The sequence below is a fragment of the Mauremys mutica genome, unplaced genomic scaffold (genome assembly GCF_020497125.1).
Source record: "Mauremys mutica isolate MM-2020 ecotype Southern unplaced genomic scaffold, ASM2049712v1 Super-Scaffold_100046, whole genome shotgun sequence".
NCBI lineage: Eukaryota > Metazoa > Chordata > Testudines > Geoemydidae > Mauremys > Mauremys mutica.
In genome coordinates, this window is record NW_025423257.1 from 2,782,564 (window position 1) to 2,800,884 (window position 18,321).

An 18,321-nucleotide genomic window follows, 5' to 3' on the forward strand; every position below is an offset into this window, starting at 1 on the left:
TGGATTTGTCAAGAACAAATCATCCCAAACCCAGCCTCTTTCCTTCTTTGGCAGGGTTCCGGGCCTAGTGGAGGTGGGTAAACAGTAGATGGGATCTATCTCGGGGTTACTAAGGCTTTTGACACAGTCCCGCAGGACATTCTCACAAGCAAACCAGGGAAATGCGGTCCAGCTGCAATCAGTGTCATGTGGGTGCAGAGCTGGTTGAAAGCCCAGACTCCAAGGGCCCTTCTCCATGTTTGGCTGCCCAATGGAGAGGGGGCACCTAGTGGGTCTGGCAGGGATCAGTCTGGGGTCCGGTGCTATTCAATAGTTTCATGAATGATTTGGAAAATGGAGTGGAGAGCCTGCTTCTAAAATGTGCAACTGACACCAAGCACTTTGGAGCTCAGGATTGGAATTCAAAACGCCCTTAACAAATTGGAGACTTGGTCTTCTTGAGCCAAACCCCATGGCTGGGCCCCTCTCTCTAGACTGGGCTGAAGTGAAACCCCAGAGCCAAACACTCCTCCTCCTGGGCAGCGCGCTCCGACCTTGAATGGTCAGATGCTGCTTAGCGCTGTCAGAGCAGCTTTGGCTGGGGGATTCTCCCAGCACTTTCCAATAGCGCAGGGGTCGGCAACCTTTACTATCAAAAGAGCCATTTTGTCCCCTCTTCCACTAAAGAAAAATAGTCTGGAGCCGCAAAACATATAACACTGCTTATAAACTTTTAAAAGTTTTAATCTTTTTTTAATTTTACCTGTTACAACAACAGAATACAACAAACAGAAGTGTAGTGTGCATGTGTAGGCCTACTTTGAAATAAATTGAACACTGAACTATGCAGGCCTTTTTGAGTCCTTCCCGTATTTGTGTAAAATTAAAATAAAACGTAGCCCACTTTAATATAAAAAAACATATAGTTGCAGCTTAGCAGTTTTAAAAAAGTAAACATAAAATTAGGAACGTTTTTTGACAAGTCCATTTCAGTGTGCTCTCATCCTCTTCGGGTTTCTTTCTCGGCCAGCAATCAACCGAAGCACCTGAACATATAATAAAAAACTACATCAGCTCCGGGTCTGAAATAAATGTTTTTTTCTGAATAATAATAGCCTATTAAATGTTAGTGTTCTCACCTGTTTAATGTGACTTCAGTTTCTGAAGCTCGATGCTGATCTTCCCTATGTTGGAGCTGTAAGATGTGACTTTGATCTTCACACAGGACTGTAGGCTCTCATTTGTGAGGCGGGAGCGATATTTGGACTTTATGAAGTTCATGCTCGAGAAAACTTGCTCGCATAAGTATGTTGAGCCAAAGATGGACAGGACTCCAAATGCATACTTTTTCATGTTCATATACATGTTGGGAATGGCACTCCATGTTTCAAAAACAAGTTTGTAGGGTTTGGGGAGGTTTTCAATATCATTCCATTTGTGCTCTTTAGCAAGAGTGGCCTTCTGACGGGCGACTTCTTCAAGATCCGCTGTCAGGCTTTTGAACTTGGACACCCATAAGTCTTTATCCGCTATGTCGGCCAGTTCAATTTCAAGATTGGGCTGACTTATCCCTGTGAATGCGGATATGTTCAGCAGGGATGGGTCAATGTCCAGCGGTGTGACAGGGAAGGACAGAGTGTTTTTTTCCTTTCTGAACTCGCTGAATCTTTCTCCAAATGCAGCTTGCATTGCCATAATTGCACGGTGTAAATAATCACAATTTATGTGATTGTTCTCTTCTTTGAACTCTCTCAGGAAGGGGAAGTTAGAGAGCGTACCTCTCTGTACATCTCTGGCAAACACTGTCATCTTGCGCTCAAACGCCTGAACATCCTCCAGCAACTGCAGGGCCGTGCTTCCCTTTCCCTGGAGATTTTTATTCAGCGTGTTTAAGTGACTTGTCATATCCACCATGAAATAAAACTTTTCCAGCCAATCGAGGTCTCCCAGTTCGGGATAGCTGAGGCCTTTGCTTTCCAAGAAGGTTTTCACATGTTCCAGACAAGCAGCGAAGCGTTTCAGCACGTCTCCCCTTGACAGCCACCGAACTCTGTTGTGCAGCAGGAGATCCAAATATGCGCTCTCGACTTCATCTAACCATGAACAAAACTGTCGGTGGTTTAACCCGTTTGCAATTATTTGTTCACTATCTTAATAACGAGGTTCATCACTTCCACACATTCAGGGGGGAATGTTTGAGCGCACAGTGCTTCTTGGTGCAAGATGCAGTGAAACGTCATCAGCTCTCGATCCAGCGACTTTTGAAGTAAATTCACAAAGCCCTTCTGTGCTCCTCTCATACTGGGTGCACCATCAGTAGACACTGACACCAGGTGAGTGGTGTTTATTCCTTTGGCTTTTAGACAACTCAAAACAGCCTCACAAATGTCCTGTCCCCACGTTTGGCCCTTTAGCGGTATGAGTTCAATCAGTTCTTCCTGCGGCCCATCAGAGTTCACATATCTGCATAACAGTGCTGTCTGCTCAATATCGTTTACATCACTTGACTCATCACAGGCAATTGAATATGCTTGAGCTGAATTGATGTCATCAATTTGCTTACTGGTGATGTTTGTTGCCATTTTAATGGTCCTGTCCTTGACGGTCTTTGCAGAGAGAGGCATTTCTTTAATTTTCTGAATAATTTCCTGTTTGTTTTTGAATTCGGAGAATAGATGCTCTGATATTTTTATGAACGATTCTTTCATGTATTCTCCATCTGTGAACGGCTTCCCCCTCCTTACGATCTCATGAGCTGCCACAAAACTAGCAGCTGTAGTTGAGTTTGGAGAGTTGATCCACTTCTTGAAAGTATGTTTGCTCTGCTCAACTTTCCGTAGTAGTTCCGAAATCGCTCTCTTTCACCCATCTTCAGTTGGGTACTTTTCAGAAAATGCTGAGTGCTTGTTTTGAAAATGTCTTTCAACGTTACATTTTTTGTTGTTTGCTAATTTCTCGCCACATATCAAGCACACAGGTAAGCCAGCGTCGTTGGCAGTGAAGGCAAAGGAATCTGTCCATGCAGAATTAAACTCTCTATTTTCTTCTGAGATTTTTCTTTTTTGGGATGTATTCATGGTTAGCTTACCGCGGGGGTCGCACACTCAAGAAGCCGCCTGCAGGTAAAGGCGAGGGCTATAGACGTGGATGTGACGCATATTTTAATTTACAAATTATAAAATCTTTTTAAAAATTCAACGTTAAAGTATCACCTCGAACTCCAAGATAACTGTGCAACAAAATAAAAATAAAATATATAAATAAAAATTAAATTAATAAATAACCGTTATTCTTTTTTTTTCTTTTTTTTTTCTTTTGTCAAGGCCGAAGGGAGCCACAACAAGGAGACTGAAGAGCCACATGCGGCTCCGGAGCCGCGGGTTGCAGACCCCTGCAATAGCGGGAAGGTACGAAATCCCATTTGCCTGCTGGGGATGGAGCCCTAGACGGGGGAGCAACTTGCCCAGAGTCCCCCAGGAAAAGGAAAACAACCAGCAGTGGAACCAATAGGAAACCCAGCAATGGAACCCAGGAGTCCTGGGGGTGTGCTAGGGTGACCAGATGTCCCAATTTTATAGGGACAGTCTCAATTTTGGGGTCTTTTTCTTATCTAGGATCCTATTCCCCCCCCCCCACTCCCTGTCCCGATTTTTCACACTTGCTGTCTGGTCACCCTCGGGTGTGCACATGTGTGGGTCCCAGCTGCTCCCTGCCCCCCTCATTGAAGCAGGTGTGCAGGGTTACTGCCCTGGGAACTGCAGGGCACCAGTGGCCATGGGGCTGGCTGGAGGCAGGGCAGGGGCTGATTGGAGGTAGGGTCTGGCTGCAGGGAGGGCATGGGGTGCGGGGCTGGCTGGAGACGGGTGTGTGGGGCAGGCTGGCTGGCTTCAGGCAGGGACGCGGGGGGGTGCATCAGGGGTTGGCAGGGCTGGAGACAGAGGAGTGCGGGACTGGCTGGCTTCAGGCAGGGGGGTGCGGCAGGAGTTGGCTGGAGACAGGGCAGGGTGTGCACGGCTGGGGGTGTGTGGGGGCTGGCTGGCTTTGGGTGGGGCCACAGGGGGTTGCAGCAGGAGTTAGCTGGAGACAGGGCAGGGGGTGTGGCAGGGGCTGGCTGTGGGCAGGGGGTGTGGGGCTGGCTGCAGGCAGGGCAGGGAGGACGCAGATGGTGCGGGCAGGGCAGAGGGTGCAGGGCTGGCTGCAGACAGGGGCTGGCTGCAGGCAGGGCAGGGGGTTCAGGGCTGGCTGGAGGCAGGGGCTGGCTGGAGGCAGGGCAGGGGGTGCGGGGCTGGCCACAGACAGGGGTGGCTGCGGGCAGGGCAGGGGGGTGCAGCAGGGGTTGGCTGGAGCTGGGGCATGCGGGGCTGGCTGCAGACAGGGGCTGGCTGCAGGGAGGGCAGGGGGTGGAGGGCTCGCAGAAAATGTACTGAGAGGTATTTTAAAGTGATGATAACACCATGGCTACCAGTTGACTGGCACATCCTGGGTTAAAGAAAGGAAGGGACCTGGAGTTAATAGTCTGAAGTATTTGTGTTACCAACCCTGTCGCTGTCTGACCCCCCTTCAGTGCGGAGCAGGTGTGTACGTTGCTGGGTGGAACGCACAGACTCCTGCAGAGCAGGGGCAGCTGTTTCCAGGGCAGAGAGCCTGGCACTTAGGAGACTTTCTTGACTTGCTGTTTTGAAGCAATTCAGTAAAATAACGGTGGAGCTACAATGTCCGGTCCAAAATTTCAGCCCCCCTGGTGCAAAAACACTATTTTAGGATCTAAACAGGAGGCTTCCAGCGCTAGGACACCTGACCAGAGAGCTCAGTGGGGGCGTAACAGCTGCTGACTCTGAGGGTCCTGGGCTAAATCCATTTGCGGGTGGAGGCGTTTCGATTTATTTGATCGATAATGAGGAAGGTGAAGATTTAATCCCAGGTATTTTTAGTAAATGTCATGGACAGATCACGGGCAAAAACCAAAAGCTCATTGCCCATGACCCGGCCATGACTTATACCATAAATACCCCTCATTGAATCGTGGGGAGGGAGGCCCAGGGGGTCCGTGGCACCAGCTGTGGGCGCAGGGAGTCCACGGGGCCCGTGGCACCATGTACTGGGGGAGAAGCCCCGGGGACCCACGGCCACTCCAGAGGCTGCCAGGTCAGGGGAGCCCCAGAGGCCAGCCCTGCTCCGGCCACCTCGGGACAGGTGCCAGGAGCCACTGAGCTGTGGCTGCTGCTGCCACCCTTGGAACCACTGCTCAAGCTGCCCCCAGGGCAGTTGCTGGGGCAGCCACGGAGTCAGCCACAGTGGCCACTGCAGAAGTCACAGAATCTATGACTTGTGCAGCCTCTGTGACACAGAGGGATCCCTAATAAAGAGACAAACCCCTCCCTGCTGTGACTGCAGCTCCTGGAAGGAAAGAGACGAACAGAAAGTGAAGAGAGAAGGAAAGAGAGAGATTCCCTGTCACCTCTCTCCCCTGCTCCCTCCCCCTTGTATTCTGTAACCCCAGCTCACTGGGTTCCCTGTGCTGGTGCCATGGGGGTGACACTAGAGTTCTGGGGATTTGGGGGGAGGGGAAGGGGGCTCTTCACTTCTCAGCATTTCACACAAATTTGTCTTTGAGCTGAAATTTCTCCTGTGAGGCCTCTCAGTCAGAGCTGTACCCCACCCCCTTCAGTGGGGGGGGGTGTAAATTGCCGAGCAGGCAGAGAAGTCGCCCATAAAGGGTCATATTGGTCTGGTGACTGGTTCTGACCTGGGTCACACGTCCTCTGACACAGGCTCATGTGCAGAACATGGGAGCTCTGGCTTTTCCTAAATGCTGTAGAGTGTGAGTTCCTGGAAAGGGCAGGGGAGAGGGAGCAAGAGGAGAGAGGCAGAGACATTAGAGACGAGGAATTGGGGGGAGAAGAAGGAGAGAACAGAGAGACAATAAATGATTGAAGCAGAACAGGTGTCCCAACTCCATCTTGCTCATCACAGGTGTTCAGAGAGACAGGTAGTTGCGGGTTTTCCAGTGTCAAGTCTGAACTTTGATTCTAACAATGTGCGTTGAAATATCAAGGGGATCTCCACATACCTGATCTCTTCCCCCCTCCCCTTTTTTAGAATTAATTTTTATTTTGACGTGTTTGGCTTAACCGTGATCGTCTCTTTCCCCACCTGTATTGCAACTTGGGGTTTATGTTTATTGTGCCTCCCTTTTGTTCATGTCATTATAATTGTAACAGCAAAGGAATCTGCAGGAGCAAAAACTGACTCAAAACTTCATTTCCCCGTCATGCCTGAACATCCTACAAACAGCTCACGCAGCTGGAATCATAACACGCAAGGCCAGGGGAGGGGAGATGCAGGTTTCCAAGGGTTCTGTCTTTCTCAGATGACACATTCCAGCCCCTTGTGTGCCTCCATCCTGTATGACCTGCTGGACTTTGACACATTTATTGTTTCATTCTATAGATAATGTGATTGTAACACAATGTGACTGAAATTGTACCACTTCCAGATGAGGAAACCACAAAAGAGAAAAGCCTTTATTGCATTGGCTGGGCATCAAACCCAGATCAAGTGCTTAGAAAGCACCTATGCACACCACTATATCAATGCATCTGGCAGGAGTAGCTTTCCTGCAAGCTGTGAGTGCTGGCAGAGGGAGTGACATATGACCACAGAGTTAATGAGCAGAGTGGATGGGCTGGAAGCTGCCTGACAGCTGGGAGCAGAGTTACCATCCCAGAGTGACTGAAAGGGGGCAATGGTGAAAACAGAGCTCATTGGGAGCTGGCCCCACACCAGCCCCGCCCCAGGAGAGGGGAACTGAAGCTCAACTTCAATCACAGAAAACTCTTCCCTGAGAAGGAAGGGGACAGCTTGTTTTAAAGACCAGGTTTGTGTTTGTTCCTGCTACATACGGAGGGGCTGGGTAGTGCTGATTCCACCCCCCCAGACTCTGGGAGGACAAGGAACAAATTCAGGCTGCCAGTGACCTGCAGGAGGGAGATGATCTTTTGACAGTGACGGACGCCTCGTCCTAAAGGCCTTTGTCTGCCCCCTTCCAGTGACTGTTTGGTACCGGAATGCAGTCCTCACTGATAAAAGCAGCAAAGAATCCTGTGGCACCTTATAGACTAACAGACGTTTTGCAGCATGAGCTTTCGTGGGTGAATACCCACTTCTTCAGATGCAAGTGGTGGAAATTTCCAGGGGCAGGTTTATATATGCAAACAAGAAGCAAGCTAGAGATAACGAGGTTAGTTCAATCAGGGAGGATGAGGCCCTGTTCTAGCAGTTGAGTGAAAACCAAGAGAGGAGAAACTGGTTCTGTAGTTGGCAAGCCATTCACAGTCTTTGTTTAATCCTGAGCTGATGGTGTCAAATTTGCAGATGAACTGGAGCTCAGCAGTTTCTCTTTGAAGTCTGGTCCTGAAGTTTTTTTGCTGCAGGACGGCCACCTTAAGATCTGCTATTGTGTGGCCAGGGAGGTTGAAGTGTTCTCCTACAGGTTTTTGTATATTGCCATTCCTAATATCTGATTTGTGTCCATTTATCCTTTTCCTTAGAGACTGTCCAGTTTGGCCGATGTACATAGCAGAGGGGCATTGCCCTCACTGATGTGTCAGCACAGCCCAGGTGGGGAAGTGACCTGGATGCGGGGAGCCCTGGTGTGTGTGTGTTGAGGGGAGGATATTAAAGAGTGTGTGAATGTTGAAGGGAGTGTGTAAAGGACTGTGTGTGTGTGTGTGTGTGTGAGCGCGCTGTCTCTTTAAGAAAGCTCTCAGGGTCAGGAGCCTGAACTAGGCTTGTTCAGACACAAGCAGCTGCCGGCAGCTCCGGCCCCAGAGAGGCGGCAGCACACGCAGATTCCCCCTGTCCCGTCACCCCAGCTCAGCGGAAATCGGGTACCTGGGTTGGGGGGAGGGGATCACCCTGCCATCAATCAGCACCTCCCCCCTGCAGAGCATTCAGGAGGATGCTCCCAGTCGGGGGTGGACGGGGCGACTCTGGGGGTGAACGGAGGGTGGGGGGTTGGGGGGACAGGAACAGCAGCAGCTGCACACGTGGAGCAGGGCGGAGAGGGGCCCCTCTGCTCCGGAGCAGTCACCTGGCTCTGACGGCTGGTCGTCCAATTTTCCCCACAGCTCAGGTCTATCCCACTCCCCCACGCAGCTGCTTATCTGCCTCCCTGTGCCGCTTTCATCAGCCCAGCGAGCCTCTCGGCAGCAGGTCAGGTGGGAATCCAAACCCTGCACCCGGCACCCCCTTGGGTGGGGCACCCGTACGGCCCCCCCTAAAGGCCGGTCCTGGGTGGGGAGCAGAATTGATCCCCTCCACTGTCCCCTGTGGGGAAGAGTTTGGGGGAGTTCAGTCCCTGATTTTTATTTTCTGTCTCTCCAGCACTTACTTGGGTTTGCTCTCTGCCTTTCCATCCCCAATTCTGGGATTTCTCCTCTCTTCTAGCAGGTGATGGGGTGGTGAGGGAGAGCGAGGAGCAGAATCCTCACCAGGAAGATGCTGAGCTCGCCGAAGCACATGGGGAATTACTGCGAAGAGCCAAAGGGAGTGTGTCCAGCCCCCGTGAGCAGGGAAAAGCTGGTGAAAATTACCACAGACCAGAGAGAGAGCAGGGAAACCACTCAGAGGAGAGAGTGGATGAACCCATTAATTGTCAGGGACCTCACAGGGACCTCAAGGAAACTATGTCCCAGGAGAAAATCCTCACAGAAAAGCAAGAGACTATGTGTAGTGAGTGAGGGAAAAACTTCCACTACCGCTCAGCCCTTATTCGACATGAGATAATCCACACGAAAGAGAGACCCTACGAATGCTGTGAGTGTGGGAAAAGCTTCAATCGTACCTCAGCCCTTAGTAGGCATCAGCGAATACACAGAGGAGAAAGACCCTATGAATGCTGTGAGTGCGGGAAAAGCTTCACTCAGAGATCAGCCCTTATCTCTCATCAGACAACGCACACGGGAGAGCGACCCTACGAATGTTGCGAGTGTGGAAAAAGCTTCTCTCGGAGCTCAAACCTTACTATGCATCAGAGGATCCACACAGGAGAGAGACCCTATGAATGCTGCGAGTGTGGGAAAAGTTTCACTCACCTCTTCTCTCTTATCTCTCACCAGAGAGTCCACACAGGAGAGAGACCCTATGAATGCAGTGAGTGCGGGAAAAGCTTCTCTCGGAGCTCAACCCTTGTTACACATTACAGAGTCCACACCGGAGAGAGACCATATGAATGCAGTGAGTGCGGGAAAAGCTTCACTCATAGTTCAGGCCTTTTTAAACATCAGAGAATCCGTAAAGGAGATAAACTTCATAAAAACCTTCTCTAGAGCTGTCAGGAGATTTTTTCTTTAATTCTTTTGACAGTTCCCAGGCAGTGAGTGTTAAGGCTGTTTGCATCTTTTGCACACTGTAGTCCCTCAGCTCCCACACACGAGTTGCCCACTTTTGAAGCTCGCCTGTCTTTGGGGTGGATCCTGTGGTCCTTTGTGTCAACCCCATTGTCCTGCGAGTCATGGGAGTGGGTGTCCTTTCTACCAGGAATGTCATCACCCCAGGTGGGGGAGATGGGGGGGTGTCTTCAACCAGCTACATTGAGATAAAATCTACCTGGGTCTCATCACTGTGGTTGTCATGGAGTTAGCTAGCTTGAGTTCACTTTCCTGATGTAAAAAGAGAACTATTCTTGTACTAAAGACATGGGCCATGGATAGTCGGTGGAGTTATCTTGCACATTTCCTCCTGTCTGAGCTAACCATCATCACCTTTCCTTTTCTAAACAAACCTGGAGATTCACATTTATACTCCTCCTCCCAGTGCAAAGTTACTGTTAGAGACGTCAAGTTCCTCTTTGAGGAGAGATTTCCTCATTCCCAGTTGTTCTCACATTACCCTGGATTGTGCAGAACAGCAGTTATTTTGTTGACTTTTTTTCTCATTTAAAATATATTTAAATATGATGAAGAGCTGGAGCAGTGTCAGGGAAATAAGGGTCATTTTAGGCTCTGTGACACTGGAAGGAGATGGGGCGACTCAGACATTCCATCCTTCCCCATCACCCCAGAACTGTTACCTTGTGCCTGAGCCATGCACAGTTCACCCCTTCGTATTCCTTCGCTTCCCAACGTGTCTGGTGGGGTCATGTTCTTGGCTGTCCATGCTTGGGAATGGTGCTTGTACACGTCTTTGATCCTAAATCAGAGTCAGTCTGGCAGGAGATGAAAGTGTCAGACTTGGAAGGGGATTTCAAATGGATCCCAAGCACCGTTCAAATCCCCTTTTCCCTCAATGGCAAAGCTGCTTCTGGGAAGGTCGGCTGTTTTTTCTCCCGTTATGAAGGTGCTAAAACTCCTGTAAATAATACTAATGAGAAAGGTATCAGAGGGGGAGCCGTGTTAGTCTGGATCTGTAAAAGCAGCAAAGAATCCTGTGGCACCTTATAGACTATCAGACTTTTGGAGCATGAGTTTTCGTGGGTGAATACCCGCTTCGTCGGATGCATGAGAAAGCGCAGGGTGAAGCAGGTTTCAGTGGATCATGGGAGAATCTCTCATCCTGATTCTGAGACATCAGATGTAACCTAGTCTGGAATTTCACTTTAAATTAAAATGAAAGTGTCTTCTACCTCTGTGATATGGGTTTTCTATCTTTCATGAAGGCTCCTTGGTCATATAACTACATGTTAGTTTTGTTTGACAGAATGTAGCTCAGATTTTTTGGGGAAATTTCAGACAAATTACCATTTTTTTACTTCAGGTTTGTTTTTCCCCCTATTAATGCATGATGACATGGAGAAAATTCAAATGCAGTTCAGTCAACAGGAGAGAATACTCCAATCTGTTGGACATATTATCAAAGAAACAGTCGTATGTTTAAATCTCCACTCTGAAAAGGTGAACAGCAGCAGACCCCAAATGGATGCAACTGACCGAAGTAAGTGCACATGGTCACAGGGTAGTTCAGTTGTTTAAGTCAATATTGTCTCAGATGATCCAGGGATAGAATTCCACAGCAAGTGATTCGGAACTAGGAAAACGCCCAGGTATTTGGTTCCCAAGGTATTTGTGACCCAGTCCCTACAGGAGGTTACTTTGGAAGAGATCTCCTAGCTAATCCCAAAATTTGGGAAATGCTGTCTGTGATGAGGTGCATCCACCCTGCACTGGCACTGCTAGGGTTAACTGCGCCATGTGGGCTGAAGAGGCCACACCCCCTCACCCTCTCTGGCCATGCTCCAACTGGAGACGGAGTATAAACGGGAGCAGCTCAGCCTGGGCGGACTGGGGAGAACAAACCTATGTTGTTGGCACGGGGTGGGGGGGGCGGGGAGAGCCCAGGGCTGGGGTGGCAGGGGGCTGCGGGTGGGGGGAAGCCCAGGGCTCGGTCAGCAGGAGCATGTGGCGGCAGCCCCCCGGGCTGGGGTGGGGGCAGCCAAAAAATTTTTTGCTTGGGGCGGCAAAAAACGTAGAGCCGACCCTGCCTCCACGCACTGTGAGGTAGGTAGGAGTGGATCATTATTATCCCTACTTGAAAGAGGAAGAAGCTAAGGCTGAAAAAGGAGAATTGACTTGTCTTAGGTCACACAGCCAGTCAGTGGCAGAGTTGGGAATAGGACCCAAGAGCCCTGATTTTCAAACTAACCATCGGATCTTGAATTTCAGACACTGAATGACCTGAATAAAGTGCTCTCAGATGAGCTCCAGACCAACAACAGTGACAGTAATTATTCAGCAAGTATTTGAGGAGAACTGCAATGTTAGAGAGAATCATGAACTGCTCAGAGACCATTAATGCAGAGAAGCAGCAAAATTCATCAAACATAGAACTGGTTCTGACTTATTTCCTTGTTCTTAAAAGGGACCAACAAGGACCTGAGTCTCGTCCCTGTCAATAACCCCCTGCTCAGCCAATCAGGGTAGAGACTGAGGAGGGGAGGCTGAGGGTTCTCACCAGAGAGCCCAAAGGATGGCCCAGGTCACTGGTGGGGATCACGGCCCGAGCACTAGTTCAGCCCCACACTTTTGAGTGGACCTCCCACAGTGGGAGCTGCAGAGCCCTCCCCCGCAACACACACACACACACACCCCTCTCCTGCTGTTGGGAGGGGAACAGGTAAAAGGACAAAGGAAGCAAGAGAAAAAGAGGAGGGAGGAAGAGGGGAAGCAAAAAAGAACAAACCCCAATGTCCCCAGTGATTCTAAAGGACAAAATCCCAGGTGCAGAATAAAGTTCTGCCTCCTTAAGCTTGTGTCTTCCATGCCTAGAATTCAACTGTCACCAGATGGATCAGACTGAACAGCTTTCAAACCTCGAGGAGGCTCTTACCTTCTAAACAGGGACGGCTGTTTTCTAGTAAAATCACTAAAAACTCGAAAGAGGTTCCTCCTGGCGCTCACGTCCGTGAACCCGAATACTAGGCCTGGTCTACACTAGGACTTTAATTCGAATTTATCAGCGTTAATTCGAACTAACCGCTCAACCGTCCACACCAGGAAGCCATTTAATTCGAACTAGAGGGCTCTTTAGTTCGAATTTGGTACTCCACCCCGGCAGGTGGAGTAACGCTAAATTCGACATGGCTAGCTCGAATTAGGTTAGGTGTGGATGCTAATCGAACTTAGCAGCTCCGGGAGCTATCCCACAGTGCACCACTCTGTTGACGCTCTGGACAGCAGTCCGAGCTTGGATTCTCTGGCCAGCCACACAGGAAATGACCCGGGAAAATTTGAATTCATTTTCCTGTCTGGGCGGTTTGAATCTGACGTTCTGGTTGCACATCGGGGCGAGCTCCGCAGCACCTGCAACGATGCAGAGCTCTCCAGCAGAGGAGTCCGGGCAATCCCAGAATAGAAAGAGGTCCCCAGCATGGACTGACCGGGAAGTCATGGATCTGATCGCTGTGTGGGGCGAGGAGTCTGTGCTCTCGGAGCTGCGCTCCAACAAGCGGAACGCGAAGACCTTCGAGAAGGTCTCTAAAGCCATGAAAGAGAAAGGATACAGCCGGGATGCGATGCAGTGCCGCGTGAAAGTGAAGGACCTAAGACAAGGGTATCAAAAAGTCAGAGCGGCAAACGGACGCTCCGGAGCCCAGCCCCAGACATGCCGCTTCTACGAGGCACTGCATGACATTCTAGGTGGGTCTGCCACCACTGCCCCACCAGTGACGGTGGACTCCGAGGACGGAATAGTGTACCGGGACAGTTCCTCCTGCCTGTTCGCCGATGGGGAAGATGAGGAAGGGTCTTTTGAGGACGGCGCAGGCGACATCGAACCCACTCCCGCTTTCCCTGACAGCCAGGATCTCTTCATCACCCTCACAGAGATCCCCTACCAACCGTCCCCGCCCGTTAACCCGGACTCGGAATCAGGGGAAGGATCAGGCGGTAAGTGCTACAAACAGGGAAACATTTATTTTTTTAAGAAACAGGGATATATATCAAAAATAGAAATACTATACAAAAATTATACTATACTATACTATACAAAAATTTTTAAATATGAAACTATACAAACAGCAGGTCTACACATATAGGAGCTATACAAACAGCAGGTCTACACATACAGGAATGGAGCAATAGTCCTCTGGGGACAGTTCAAAAAAGCTCTCAGAGAGCAGCTGGAAAAGCCTCAGCAGGAGGTTCCTTGGTAGAGGTGCCTTGTTGGGTGCTCCGTTGAAGCACACTCTTCCGCGCCAGGCCATCCTCAGGTAAAGGGGGACCATCGCCTCGACGAGCATGGCAGCGTATGGTCCTGGTCTGTGCAGGGCTTCTGTTAGCATCCGCTCTCTCTCAGTCCGCCTGACACGCCTCAGGGTGATGTCGTTGTGGAAGTGCTGCATCTAATTAGTGGAATTAGTGTACTGTTACTATTGTGAATGGTAGACTTTTACTTTGCATAAGAATGACCCTCGCTTAACAGAGTTTTACTTTGCATAAGAATGACCATCGCTTAACAGACTTTTACTTTGCATAAGAATGACCCTCGCTTAACAGTCAGGTGTTGGAGGCCACAGAGGAAAAGCATACAGTGATCTTTCCCGTGCACTGGTAGGAGGGGCCGCAAAACGGTCATCTTTTCTGCTTTGCACATTGCCTCCAGCAGGAGAGCACAGCTAAGCACTAACTGATAAGCACTCTGTACTGTAAGGCTTACCAGGACTTTGTGCAAGAGGGATGCAGCTGTCTTTCCTCGCTTGTGCGCTATCCAGTGCAATGGCGCCGCCAATGAGAGCGTATTCCGAAATCTCGGACTAGTTCTGAGATCTCATGAGACTTGGTTCCCTCTTTGGTCTTCTTAACTGAAACTGAAACTGACTAGACTGTGTTTACTGTTGGCAAACTGTATTTGTTCAAGGAAATCACCTACTTTTTCGCATCACACAGCTTCGGCTCCTTCCCGGACTGCCCCGGCATCCCCCTCGCAGAGGCTGGCTCAGATTAGACGCCGAAAGAAAAAGACTAGGGACGACATGTTCCAGGAACTGATGGCCAGCTCCAGAGCGGAGGCGGCAGAGCAGAGACAGTCGAGGGAGAGCCTGTGTCAATGGGAGGATAGGTGGCGGCAGGAAGACCAGCAGGCGACTCAAACGCTGCTTGGTCTAATGAGGGAGCAAACGGACACGCTCCGGCACCTTGTAGATGTTCTGCAAGACCGCAGGCAGGAGGAGAGAGCCCCCCTGCAGTGCATCTGCAACCGCCCTCCAACGCCAGGAAGTCCTGTCCCCCCCTCACCCAAAGTTACAAGAAGGAGGGGCGGTAGGGGCCGTGAGAACTGTCCCTGCACCGCAGCACACCGATAATGTTCGAGACAACTCTCGCGCTGTAAATTTGTACAAGCTCTTTCCTTACAGCATCAACCAGTCCCAACTCCAAGTTCAAACCCCCCACTGTGTACTACATTACTAAAAGCGGTTTGGTGTTACTGACTGTTTCCGTCACGTTTCTGGTGTCAGAAGACTTTCTGTTGTTGTGTGTGTGTTGGGGGGGGGAATTGTAATTTCAGTGCATAGCCCACAGTGCCATGCTACAGACTTGGGTGCAGGGTCAACTGCAGGGCACACACAGACTGCAGTCACTAGGCACCAGGGACAGTCTGTGTGGTGTATGCTGCCCCGGGTCTTTCCTTGATGTGTATGCTTGTGCAGGGTCCTGGTGCCTGCCGTCCCCGAATGTAAAGGCAGGCTTCCCTTCACATGCACTTGGACCGTAGTCACGATCCTCCCCGGTGCCCTGAGCCCCAAAAAGAGACCTCATCCAGGGGCAGATACTCACCCTTCCCCCACACCCCTCACCCCTTCCAACGCCCAAACCCACAGCCGTCATGTTAACCCCTATCCAAAGACGGCACCCCTCGCCCCTTCCTGCAAACCCACCCATCAGTGCACACCTTTCCCAGCACAGAATGCTTCCATGTTTCAACCAGGAAACAGAAATGCAAAGTCAACGAAAGATTTATTATTAATTACTAAAACATGTCCTTAGTTTTAAAACGTCCTTCGGAAGTGGGGGAAACTTGGTTTATGATCAGGCTCTCTTAAAATCAAGTGGACAGTCACAGGTTACCCTGCTCTGCGAGGAAACTCGCTTTCAAAGCCTCCCTGATGCATATCGCTTCCCGCTGGGATATTCTCTCAGCATGGGTGTCTGGCTGATCGTAAACAGCAGCCAGGCGATTTGCCTCAACCTCCCAAGCGGCCAAAAAGGTCTCGCCCTTGCTCTCACAGAGATTGTGGAGCACACAGCAAGCAGCAATAACTACGGGGATATTCTTTTCGCTGATGTCCGAGCGAGTGAGTAAGCTCCGCCATCTCCCCTTGAGACGTCCGAAAACACACTCCACCACCATTCTGCACTTGCTCAGCCGGTAGTTGAAGAGTTCCTTCTCTCTGTCCAGGGCGCCTGTATAGGGCTTCATGAGCCAGGGCATTAGCGGGTAGGCTGGGTCCCCGAGGATCACTGTAGGCATCTGCACATCCCCAACCGTTATTTTGTGGTCCGGGAAGAAAGTTCCTGCCTGGAGGCGTCTAAAGAGACCAGAGCTCCTGAACACACGCGCGTCATGAACCTTGCCCGCCCACCCGACGTTGATGTTGGTAAAACGTCCCCTATGGTCCACCAGTCCTTGCAGCACCATGGAAAAGTAGCCCTTTCGGTTAATGTACTCGCTGGCCTGGTGGGCTGGTGCCAGGATAGGGATGTGAGTCCCATCTATAGCCCCACCGCAGTTTGGGAATCCCATCGCGGCGAAGCCATCTATGATGACCTGAACGTTTCCCAGGTTCACTACCTTTGAGAGTAGTTGCTCAACGATTGCGTGGGCTACTTCAATCACAGCAACCCCCACGGTAGATTTGCCCACGCCAAAGTGGTTCGCTACTGACCGGTAGCTGTCTGGCGTGGCAAGTTTCCAGAGGGCTATGGCCACTCGCTTCTGCACAGTCAGGGCTGCTCGCATCCGGGTGTCCTGGCGCTTCAGGGCAGGGGACAGCAAGTCACAGAGTTCAAGGAAAGTACGCTTACGCATCCTGAAGTTTCGCAGCCACTGTGATTCGTCCCAGACCTGCAGCACTATGCGGTCCCACCACTCCGTGCTTGTTTCCCGGGCCCAGAATCGCCGTTCCACACCATGAACTTGACCCATAGCCACCATGATCTCCACGGCGCGGCGTACCCTGCTTTGTGAGAGGCCTGCGCCACTCTCCTCACCGCGCTGCCGGAGCCTCCTCGCCCGATTTCTCATCAGCTGGCTGTGGAAGAGGTGGACGATAAGGTGCGAGGAGTTGACAACGGCCATAAGTGCAGCGATGATCGCAGCGGGCTCCATGCTCGCAGTGCAGTGGCGTCCGCGCTGTAACCGACCAGAGAAGGGCGCGATCAGATTTCCCGCTGGCGCTTTCAGTGAGGGAGGGCTGTTGTGAGTGACGGTTGAATGATGACAGTTACCCAAAACCGCCCTCGACACATTTTTTCACCCAGCAGGCATTGCGAGCTCTACCCAGCATTCCAATGGGCAGCGGGGAGTGCGGGAACTGTGGGATAGCTTCCCACAGTGCACCGCTTCCAAAGTCGACGCTGGCCCCGTGAATGTGGACTCAGAAGTTCGAATTTGTGTATTTAGTATGGATACACAAATTCGACTTCATAAGGTCGAATCCACAAATTCGACTTAAGTAGATTCGAAATAGTCCTATAGTGTAGACAAGGCCTCAGTCCTCAAAGAGAGACCTGGAGAAGGAGACTTGTGGAAGCAAAGCCACAGGGGTCTCTGAGGTTTCCCTGGCCCCTCGCCCCTGTCCTGCCTGGCTGATGTCAGCATCTCTCTGTGAGGTCACCACCTTCCCACCACCTTGGACCAATAGTCTGAGGTCCTGCCAAAGGCCTTTGTGATGTCACTGCCACACCCCTCCCTTGCTGTGCCAATGTCCTGCACCTGCCTAGGCACTTTGGAGGTTTGAGCTACTCCCTGTGGATCACCCCACTCAAGGAGCGTTCGTTCTAGGCAGCAAGCCGGCTAGACAGGGAAACATCAGACGCTGCTCCCAATGCTACACTCAGTTTTTCAGAAATTAGTCGACTTTATGGCCAGAAGAGACCATTAGAGCATCTAATCTGACCCCCTGCATATCACAGGCGTCCTGTATGACACAAGAGCTACTTTTGGGGCAAACACATTCTAGAAAGGCATCTTGTCTTCATTAAATGACATAGGAGATGGAGAATCCACCAATTTCCTTGGTAGCTTGTTCCTGTGGTGAATCATCCTCGCTGTTGAATTTTTGTGCCTTAATTGTAATATGAATTTGTCTCTTTGCAGCTTCCAGCCATTGGGTCTTCTTATGCCTTTCTCTGCTAGATTAAAGAGCCCTTAAATACCCAATCTTTTCTCTCCATTAAGGCACTTCAATGAAGTCACCTTTCAATCTTCTTTTCATAAGCTAATCAGGTTGACCTCTTTCAATAGCTCACTAGAAGGTATTTTTTTCAGCCCTCAGAAGATTAGGTGGCTCTTTGCTGCCCCAGCTCCAATTTCACATCTTTTTCAAATGAGGACACCAAAACTGGAGGCAGTATTCCAGTATCAGTCTCACTGATGCCGTGTCACCTCCTGTGACGTTATTGACATAATCTGCAACTGTATAGATCACCGTTGCGACCACTGTTCTATATTTGCAGCCAATATTACAGAGAAGTGGTTGTGTAAGGGGTCTATGGAGAGGTTCTGATTGGCTGATTATAATGATGCTATCTCTAGATGTGAATCATTTTTTGTAGTTGACATTATGAATATTGGCCCTATGCTGCCTGTATTTCAAGCTTCTGCTCTGCTTCAGGGAATGATACCTTT